The sequence below is a fragment of the Pan troglodytes genome, chromosome 1 (assembly GCF_028858775.2).
Source record: "Pan troglodytes isolate AG18354 chromosome 1, NHGRI_mPanTro3-v2.0_pri, whole genome shotgun sequence".
Classification (NCBI taxonomy): Eukaryota; Metazoa; Chordata; class Mammalia; order Primates; family Hominidae; genus Pan; species Pan troglodytes.
Window position 1 is genome coordinate 89,406,993 of NC_072398.2, and position 9,888 is coordinate 89,416,880.

Sequence of the window (9,888 nt, forward strand, 5' to 3'; positions counted from 1 at the left end):
TACATTATCCAACAGCACCACTAACCCTGATTGCGAGTCAGAAATGGCTTGTCATGACTCTGATTTTCCCCAAAGTGCAATAAAAAGCAGCAACAATGTTGCCATTCACATGACCCTTTAAGACAATAGAAATTGTGTATTTGTGGGCACACATATGTGCTTTATGTTTTTCTTGTTTATTATCTCCCGACTGCCTGCCCTCACTGCCAGTCTGGCTAAATCTTGGTCATGTCTTAGATTTAAAAGTTTATATAACCCTTCCTGCAGAAACATTTTCCTGACCACTGTCCCCCACCCAGGCTGAGTTAGGTGCACATACATCCCCTGTCTGAGGATTTAGCACTTTCCCCTGGCACTGTAATTGCCTCTTGTGTGCATTTCACCAAGAGACTGCAAGCTTTCTGAGTGCAAGGGCCTTTTCTGTCTTGCTCTTTGCTGTACCCTCAGTGCCTGGAAGCAGATGTTCGACACATATGTGTGGGATGGAGACTGCAATAAGGCAGACGCCCCCTTCTCCCTGATCCTGCTCATGTACAGTGACAGTCAGTGCGTTGGCTGCTAACTGCCTTCTCACCTGCCCTCCTTCAGGTCCTCTTACCCTCTCTTATTCATGAATAAGTAGATTTTAGGGTAAGGTTACTTTACTAAAGGTGGTTGGTTGACTCTGAATTAGCTCAGTATCCAAACAACTCAGCACCTATTACTTTCCTTTGTGGCAGTAGGAGAATGTCAATTTCTTTAGAGGGACATCAATTTAATCCACGCTATTCCTTTGAATCAGAACTCCACACTCCCCTCTATTTCCTTACTTTTAATTTCATACATACCCACTGCATTCCTCCTCCTCGTATGTGCCATCATAGGCAGCATGTTAAGTTTTCAGTGTGCTTCAGATAAAACATCCTTGAGTGGAAATCTGTGGTTACCAAAAACAGCTTTAGAAATTAGGGAATGGCTCCACAGAAAGAACTGAAAATGGCTGGAGGCTCATTCTTGGCTGGAGATTGAGGAAGAAACGCATATATAATTAAAGTGATAAATTGGATTTTTTTTTGGTTCTCTGTTTACCACTGTCAAACATAATCTATTTCATGCATTTATATAGAATGCATAAAATAGGTCAGATTTAATTTTCTTCAGTTTGCTTGTTTTCTCCTCCAGTTCCTTGGGTAGATGCGGAACCCAGATGGAAATGGGAAGACTATAAAAGTTGTGCCTTTAGAGGAGATAGTGGTAAAGGATTTAGTGCACTGGACCCTGGGACTTGGACACTCATGGGTGAGTGAAAGAGGCACCTAGGAATGCGCATGGTGTGTGAGTCAGACAGGCTTGAGTTAGAGTCCTGACTTTGCTGAATGAGGCTGCATGGCTTGGATTCCCTACTCATTCCTCTTCTCAAAGTATTCCTTCCTGCACTCATTCCCTCCATTCTTTCCCACCATCAATTTCTCTCTCCACTGGATTTTTTCATCTGTATACGGACATGCACAATAACATCCAAAGCAAACCAAACCTCTCCTTTGCCTCACTCATCTTTTTCAGCTTCCTCCCCATCTTTCTCCTCCCTTCCGTTTGGGCCGGAAGACTCACCCATACTCACTCTTTCCTCTTCTGCAATCCCTACTCACTCCCTAATAGTGGGTGATCTGGCCTTAGCTCCCACCACTTCACTGAAACTGCTTTTGCTAACGACACAAAGGCTCCTGTGTTGCTGGCTCCAACAGGGGATTCTCTGCCCTCTGCTGACTTGGCCACTCTGCATTTGAACTGTTGACATTTCACGTTCCACTCTGAAATGCTTTTCTGTCTTGGCATGCATCACGTCCCCCTCTCCTGATTCTCCTGCCTCACTGGCCACTCCTTAGTCTGTTTGCTGGATCATCCTCTTTCTCCTGACACTAAATGCAGGGATGCTCAGAGTTTGCTATTTACACTGTCTCCCTATTCTCATGGCTTGAAATCATATGCCGGCGACACCCAAATTTATATCTCCTGATCTGGCTCAACCTCTCCCGAGGATCTTGGACCTGAATATGCAATTGCCCAGCTCTACTCCTCCACTTGGGTGGGTCACAATCATCTCGAACTTGACATGTCCAAAATAAAACTCTGTCCCTCTCCTCCTTGCTGGGAACGAATGAACAGATGCACAAACAATTCTGGCCATGGTTCCTGCTCTCATCCCCACCAGTCTTCTCAGCCAGTAAACAGCACCACCAGTTACTGAAATCCAAACCTCAGAGTCATACTTCACACCTAACCGATTCCCAAGTTCTATTGATTCCTCTTCAAAATATATCTCAAATTCACCTTATTCTCTCCATCTTTTCTGCCTCCATTACAATGGAGTTCCCCAATGTCCTTTGCCTACATTACTGTAAAGGCTTGTTAATTCTTTTCCTGGCCTCTGCTCCTACCCTCCTTTTTTCCGTCTTGCACAGAGCAGACACAAGTAACCCAATCAGTGTAAACAGATCAATGTAAATACTCCTCTGGCTAAAGCCACCCCCACCTCCATGTCTCTCCATTCCACTAAGAATAAACCATCCCCTCTTTTATAGCGCCCTGCATGCCCAGCCCTGTCTCTCTGGCCTGCCCTGAGGCTATGCCCCCTCTTACTATGCTCTGGCTGATGTTTCAGCTCTGTCAACACAGGGAGCACCTTTCTTTCTTAGGTGCTCTTCTCTCATTCTCTCTCTCTCCCTTTTTTTTTAAGACGGAGTCTCACTATGTTGCCCAGGCTGGAGTGCAGTGGTGCGATCTGGGCTCACTGCAACTTCCTCTTCCCAGGTTCAAGCTCCTTCCTCAGCCTCCCGAGTAGTTGGGGTTACAGGCGCCTGCCACCATGCCCAGCTAATTTTTGTATTTTTTGTAGAGACAGGGTTTCACCATGTTGGCCAAGTTGGTCTTGAACTCCTGACCTCAAGTGATCCACCCTCCTTGGCCCCCCAAAGCGCTGGGATTACAGGCGTGACCCACTGCACCTGGCCCACTCTTCCCTTTGTCTCAGAGGCTCTTCCCCTACCCACTACCTCTCTTCCTGCCCTTTCTAAATAAATCAACAAATAAGATAATAAATAAATAAATAAATATTATTAAATATTCAAAAGCAAAAGGCATATGAAAGAACATATGAAACATTCGGGTACTCATCACCCAGCAGTTTTTAATTTGAAAATGTTGCCATATTTGCTTCAAGTTTTTGTTTTTCTTAAAGAAATAAAATAGAGCAGTATCAGCTGAAGTCCCATATATACTCCTCCCCAATTCTATTCTTTCTCCCTTCACATAAGTAACCCCTGAACCTGGTATTCATCCCTCCCAAATGTGTTTTCATACTTTCACGACATACACCTGCACTGATCAACAATATATGGTACTGTTTGGAATAGTCACAATTTTATGTAAATGGTATTTCACTGTGGAGGACTCTGCAACTCACCCTTTTCCTTAGCCTTGTTTGTGAGATGGATTCACACTGACATGTGTGGCTCTCATCATCTCCATGGTGGAATAGTATTTCATTGAATATACAAGTCTCATTTTATCTACTCTTCTAATGATGGATAATGATGCCATTTTCGATTTTTGGCCATTATAAACAACGCTGCAAAGAATATTTGCACACGTCTCCTTGGGCACATGTTTGAGAGTTTCTCTAGGGTAAAATGTTAAAAACAGAATTTCTGAATAATAGAGTATGTGTCTCTTCAGCTTTACTAGATAGTGCCAGATTGCTCTTCAAAGTGGTTGAGCAAATTTCCACTCCCACGGCAGTGTGGGTAAATTTACGGAGCTCCACACTCTCACTGACTTAGCTGGTGGTGGGGAGGGGGACAGAGCAGGCACCCAGCAGTTTGCTGAGATCTAGGGCAGCAGCGGCAGGAGGGGGACTCTGCTCTTCTCTCTCCCAGTTGTCCTGTCCAATGGTCAAGTGGTTGGTGGTCAGGATCTCAGAGGCACATTTAGAGCAGTGTCTGGCACCTGAGTCACTGGGAGATGGGGTCTTAATCCTCCTCTCCCCTAATTCTTTTCTAAAATTTTAAAGCAATACAAAACAAAAGCTTCCCTATCTTGAACTAAAATGAAAAAGGGCCCAATGTGCTGCAACAAATGTCTATATGTTTAACATCCTAAATATACATGGCTAACATTTTCACATATACATTTGCTTCAGATGTTTTCTTTTTAGGAAATAAAGCACATTTCAGTTAAACTTGAAGTTCTCCTTCCTGGTCTTTTCTCTCCTTTCTTGGAGGCAGCTAAGATTCTGAGTTTGGTAGGTGTCCAGACCATTTATTTGTGTAACATATGTATGTATCAACACACAATTTATAGTATTGTTTGTTTTTATTCATATAAATAGTATTTTGTACCTGCAAGTTTCTTTCCTACCCACCCAACACTGTTTCCAAAATACATCTGTGTTGATACTGGTATCTCTAGTTGAGTGTTTGTCCATTCTCCTAGCAATATATTTTCAGGTTGTTTTCAGTTTTTGGCTATTTCAACAAAGCTGTATATACACTCCATGGAGGCAGACATTTTGCTTTTTGTTAACACTCAATTTTTAGACCCTAGAATTGTGCCTGGCATATAGTAGGTGCTCAATACAACACGCATTGCGTTAGTGAATAAATGAGGAGCCTCATACATGTTGCTAACTTGCTCAAATGTAGAATTTGTCTGCAAATATATATATATATGTATAGTGAAGTGGCTGGATTTTGGGGTGAACTAATCAACGTATCACTCTCCAAGGTTACTATACTGATTTACATATCCTCAGCAGTTTAGGAGTTCCTGTTTCCCCTTAGCCTTGCTAACTTTAGTATTTTTTGATTTGGTGTGTGTGAATGTGTCCGTGTGTGTGGATGTGTGTGTGTGTGGGGGAGGAGGGTGGTGTATGTGTATCCAATCCTGCTGTATATAAAATCATATCTTATTGTTGTTATTCTTATTATTTGTAGTGTCCTGGTTTCTTTCTGATTTGCCTCACCTGGGGATCCCATTGACTTCCCTTGTGGCCTCCAGGTTATTAAAGGAGCAGAGGTGGGTTAGGGTGGGTTGAGGGCCCTCTCAAGAGTGTGGCCTGACTCCTGCATGGGCCTGGAACCCTCCATGTCTTCCCAGCCTTCCTTTGTCCCTGGAGGAATTTGAGCACGGTGCCAGGGCAGATCTGGGACCACAGGATTGCAGAACAGAATGTGGAGACCCAGGTTTGTCCCCTCTGTCCAGTCCCATCTTGGGCTCTGCAGTCCCCTGTGAGGGACAGGAGAGGACTCCCTGGTGCCCGTGCTGGTCTGTGATTTTCTAAGTCTTCAGGTGAACAGTGCTGACCAGGAGATGCCTGAGTTGCCAGACTCAGCTGCCTTGACTTTTCCAGGACCTGGGGTGTTCCTCTGTGGGGAGCTGTCTTTGCAGTCCCCAGCCCTCCCCTCCTCAGCACACATCATGCCCTCTGTTTACAGAAAAAACATACCACCTGATCTGTGTGGCTTTTTAGTACTTGACAAATTGATCACTATTTGAAGAAGAGAAGACAGGTTTGAGGGTAAGTGGACAGACGTAGTGACAGAGAAGGGGAGGGAGTAGGGAGGTAACTGAGGCAAAAATTTTGAAGGCTCAGGACACCCCCTGACCTGGGACAATAGGGAGAAATGCTGGACTGAGTTGCAGCATCTGGGGTCGCTGCCTCTGTGGACCTGTGAATTGGGTCGACTGAGATATGGCAACATTCCAAGATTTAAAATGTGAATGCAGTGAATCAGGCAGAGTAGTGGGTGTGCAGGAGGCTGTGCCAGCTGCCGTCTGAAAGACATATATTTCTAGCAGGCAGGGATGACACTCACTTGAGATCCTTTCCCATTTGAAAAGCATTAAAAAATCATAACCTGCAGGCCCAGAGGGTGAGCACTCTGACTTAACAACCCTTTTACTTTCTTTTGCAAAGCATTAAAGTCATTAACTTCCAGCAAGCAGGAAAAGCAGGTTCTTACTTAACTCTTATCTTCTGAAAAGCCTTAAAAATCAGCAGCCGTGAGACCCTGTCTCTCTTTGGCAGTGTTAAATCATAATGCACCATATTGTGGCTAAGTAACGGAGCCATTCTGTCAGAGTGTAATTTAAGGAAAATTGGACCTAGTGACATGTCCTCTACTCAGAAAACTGTGGTGACTCCACACTGTTGATCCGATATGATCCAAACCTTTTGGCATGAGTTTTTGCTGCCCTTTCACTATCTTCACCTAACCATGCATTTCCTGCTACCCATTGGATGAGGTTTGTACTTCATCTATGCCAGTTGACTCCCCATATTTTTCCCTCCCCTCACTGATACCTATTTGTCCTGTTCATCCCTCTGTCTAAGGCTCCCCATATGGACTCTGCACCCAACACATAACATTGGTATTTTTAATAACATCCAGCATTTGTGTATCCCTTAGGCTATCCAACCTCACTCTCCACATCTCTTTGAAGGTTCAAGAATTTCACTCCTCTTATCTCTTTAATCACTATCCCATTGCTTAAGTATTTATGCATTGCATATTGGCTAATTGTATCTAACTTTGCATTTACACTTAGGAGGGCACATATGTCATGTATTCCTCCACTAGATTATCCATTCCCTAGATTTATTATTTTCTTCCCATTTATTCACCTATGTGCAGATACCCAGGTAAGTGACAGCACATCAGTTAGTCAGTCATCATCTGTTTATTGAGTATTGAATATTGATGTGCCAGGCATTGTACTGTGCTAGAGGTATGCACATGGTCCTTAGACTGTAGCAGCATACAGAGAAACATCAAATGACTAAATGAATTATTATTGGTGAGCAAAGGGCCTCAAGGTAGGACAGATACTTTGGGAATACATGGGGGCCTGTTGGAAACCTTTTCCTGAAAAAGTGATGTTTAAACTATGACCAGTAGGGGTCAGTAGGAGTTAGGAGCTAGGCAAAGAGCTGGTGAGCAAAGCATCCCACCTGCCCAGGCTGTCACGTGGAGAGGGCACAAAAAGTGTGCAGGAAAAGTAGTGTGGAGTAGTGTGCAGTAAAAGATCAACTCAGCAGGCCTGGATTGCCCAAACCCTGCACATTCCAAGGGTCGTTGAGACTGCCCTTGATTAGCTTCTGAGACCTCTGAACTCTTGAAATATCCTGCATGGTAAGAGTGTCTTTGTATACCTGAGACCATGAGCCAGGCCAGATCATTTCTGCTAACAATGTGATTTATGGTGAGCACCTGTTTTTATATGCCTAGGCTGCTTTGGGCCATGTTGTTTCAGTCTGACCTGTGTTGGGGCTGGAGACTGAGTTATGTGAATGCTGCATGTCTATGTGACTGACCCCCTGCTACCTCAACAAAACTAAACTAAACTAAACTAAACTAAACTAAACTAAACTAAACTAAACTAAACTAAACTAAACTAAACTAAAAACAAAATGCTGGACATCAAGGCTCAGGTGAACATCCTTGGTTGGCCATATTTTGTATGTGCTGTCATACATTGTTGCTGGAAGAATTAAGCACTGTCCATGTGACTTTACTGGGAAAGGACAACTGGAGGCTTGTGCCTAGTTTCCTCTGAACTCTGCGGTATGTACCTTTCTTTCTTTCTTTTTTTTTTTGAGACGGAGTCTCGCTCTGTCGCCCAGGCAGGAGGGCAGTAGTGCAGTGGTGTGATCTTGGCTCACTGCAACCTCCACCTCAGGGGTTCAAGAGATTCTCCTGCCTCAGCCTCCTGAGTAGCTAGGACTATAGGCACGTGCCACAACCCTGGCTAATGTTTTTGTATTTTTAGTAGAGATGGGGTTTCACCGTGTTAGCCAGGATGGTCTCAATCTCCTGACCTCGTGATCCACCTGCCTCAGCCTCCCAAAGTGCTGGGATTACAGGTGTGAGCCACTGTACCCAGCCCGTACCTTTCTTTTTTGTTGATTTTAACCCACTTCCTTTCATTGTAATATACTATAATCGAGAGTATATCAAGACAGGGTAATATTTTGAGAGGAAAGAAAAGAGTATAATAGCTTTTTTGAGTTCTGTGAGTCCTTCTAGCAAAACATCCAACCTGAGAGTGGTTCTGCAGACCACCAACACAGGCAGAGAGAAGAGAACAAAGCCTGTGGGAGAGAGGAGTATATAAGGTGAAGAAGGAGATGAAGAAAATGATTGGATTCCTTAGGTCCTTACAGGTCATGGTCAAGAATGGCATGGTTCTGCCTGTAGGCTTGATACCAGTGTGGCTACTTTAATTCTATTCCATGGCTCTAGGCTGCACCCAGCCCCAGCTAGATCTCAGGAAGTGTACCTATAGAAAACATGCAAATCAGTGAATTTCACTGGGGTGGGGGAGCCCAAGGACACACAAAATCTAGTGAAGAAGATAAGTGGTGTCACCTGTGGGATGGTGCATGGATTAATATTTCCCATGGGGTCCCTTTGAGTTTGGAGTAGAGTCGCTAACGCTCAATGTATATTATTAAAGAAGATTCATTGGTGTGTTTACTGTAAAAGTGAGGACTGGCCAGGTGCGGTGGTTCACGCCTGTAATCCCAGCACTTTGGGAGGCCGAGGCAGGCGGATCATGAGGTCAGGAGATCGAGATCATCCTGGCTAACACGGTGAAACCCCATCTCTACTAAAAATACAAAAAATTAGCTGGGCGTGGTGGTGGGTGCCTATAGTCCCAGCTACTCGGGAGGCTGAGCCAGGAGAATCACTTGAACCCAGGAGGCGGATGTTGCAGTGAGCCAAGATTGTGCCACTGCACTCCAGCCTGGGCGACAGGGTGAGACTTCATCTCAAAAAAGAAAAATAAAAACAATAATAATTTAAAAAGTGAGGACTGAGCTCTGATTTTTTTTTATCTTGCCCAAATTCCTATCTAAGGGGCCTGGGGACTCATGACCTTCAAACCACAAATTCTCATCAGATGGGTTATATTTAACCCTATATATTGTGACTTACTTTCCAATGTGACTCCGGCATAACATGATGTGACAAAGAAGAAGGTCAAACTATTTTACCCCAAAAGCATGTTTCTTTGCCATATTTTGAAATGGTCTTGCAAAGCTGTGCTTTGTGGGGGGACGTGCGCATCTGTAAAGAATCTCTATTAACACAGCTAGATCTTTTTCTTCCAGGCCCCCCAATCCTGAAGAGATTAAGTAAGAATCTAGTACGTTTTAAAGGCCTGAATAGGAACCATTTGTCATCTATTATCTCTAAGAGCAGCCACTATAAGATTTCAAAAGAACCTTAGTATCCACAATCTTTTATCTTTTTTTTTTTTTTTTTTTTCTGAGACGGAGTCTCACCCTGTTGCCCAGCCTGCAGTGCAATGGTGCCATCTCTGTTCACTACAACCTCCACCTCCCATGTTCAAACAATTCTCCTGCCTCAGCCTCCCGAGTAGTTGGGATAACAGGCGCATGCCACCACGCCCAGCTAATTTTTGTATTTTTAGTAGAGACGGGGTTTCGCCATGTTGGCCAGGCTGGTCTTCAACTCCTGACCTCGTGATCTGCCCACCTTGGCCTCCCAAAGTGCTGGATTACAGGCGTGAGCCACTGTGCCCGGTCCACAATCTTTTATCTTAACCTGAACATTTCCTTTCCATTGATCCCAGGTCTTTAGACAAACTCAACCAATTGTCAATCAGAAAATGTTTAAATTTACCTGTAGCCTGGAAGCCCCCTCCCCACCTGCTTTGAGTTGTCCCACCTTTCTGAACCAAATCAATGTATTTCTTAAATGCATTTGATGATTGATGTCTTGTGCCTCCCTAAAATGTATAAAACCAAGCTGTACCCTGACCACCTTGGGCACATGTTCTCAGGATCTCCTGAGGGCTGTGTCACAGGCCATGGTCACTCATATT